The sequence below is a fragment of the Triticum aestivum genome, chromosome 6A, assembly GCF_018294505.1.
Source record: "Triticum aestivum cultivar Chinese Spring chromosome 6A, IWGSC CS RefSeq v2.1, whole genome shotgun sequence".
Taxonomy (NCBI): Eukaryota; Viridiplantae; Streptophyta; class Magnoliopsida; order Poales; family Poaceae; genus Triticum; species Triticum aestivum.
The window spans coordinates 227221970-227223500 of NC_057809.1; positions in this window are offsets into that span (position 1 = coordinate 227221970).

Sequence of the window (1531 nt, forward strand, 5' to 3'; positions counted from 1 at the left end):
ACGTACGTATACATGGTGTAGAAATATATAGATCTTGGAAGGCTTAAATATTTGGTAGCAAAAGATTAGCAATAATCAATTCAGATATGCAATGTTGAATAAACGCTCAACGACGGTATTGTGCTGGTCCTAGGCTAGACCGGATTAGAGACATGATCCTAAAACACTAATGAGGTCACGGCGTAGCACAACTAGCATCAATAAAGATTATAAAGTAGCTCTGGACAGCAAGATATAAGTGAATATCACAATAGCAGTAAAGATAATGATGTGAAACAAAAACCAAGTAGGATATACCAACAACTTTCTCTCCAACTTTTCTCTGGAAAAGTTTGTGCCAATTTCCTAATAATTTTTCTCAAGAATGGCACTGACTCAAGCTTTCAAATGCAAAATGAATCACTCAATTCCGAGTTGATATGAGGAGTCAAAAAATTCTAAAATTGGTCTGAAAAACTATAATAAGCTGTGTTGGCGAACTTCGGAGGGCAAAAAGACCTATTTAGAAGCCGATTTTCAGGTGCCAAATATTGAACTAGCTTCTGCAACTATTTAAATGCGGCTCTTCGCTAGCTTTCAGTTGAGTACTCGCGGAGCCAAAACGACCTTCATATGAGGAAGTTATGCATGTTTTACTAAACAGTGCACAAAACATATTCCAAGCTGAATTCAGCTACGAGATTGAGTCTAGATAGATCTGAATTTTTTTTCTCTGTTTTTTTCCTCACACTTTTTTCTTTTTCTTTCTCTCTTTTTTCTCTGACTTTTTTTAATTTTCTCTCTTTTTTCTCTGTTTTTTTCTCTCTCCCTCTTTCCAAAAGAAACTAGATAAGATGCAGATTGGATCAAGCGAAGATGTGAACGATCTCAACTATGATTATGACAATGAATGGTGGGTAGCACGTGCTAGAAATTGATGGATGGGTGGTGGACAACGGAAGGGATAACGATGCAGCGGCGGCGTGACTAATGTGAACAGAACTCGAAACTCTAAACGAAGTAGACACTAAGACCAGCAACTCGACACGACGATGAAACCGATAATTCCACTATGCAAGCAATGAAAATAAAATTGCAAAGGCTCAGACTAGCTTAGGCAAAGGATGAATAGATCTAACTTTTCTTTGTGGCTTTTTCTTGAACAACAGGTAAGAAAATAAATCTAATCTAGAAAAAACTAGAAATTCTCACCGAGCAACCTGAAAACTGATACCACTTGATAGAGGCGAAGATGTCCCAATGTTTAGATGAGATGGTGGCTATCGTTTTCTGTGGGAGTCGACCTTGACGGTCCGACTATGAACGTGCGAGACATCGCGCCTTAGCAATCGCTAAACCAACTTCCGAGGAGTTATTGACCACGCTAGAGCACGATCAACCTGACCACGAGGGTCTGTTTCCTGCGAGCAAACGAAGAACAAGCAAGAAACTGAGATTGCAATCTGAATATTGCAAATATAAGAGGGAAGCTTTATTAATGAAGGTGGGGTTCTGTGACACCTTTGTCTGGTAGTTGAACACAAACGAAGTA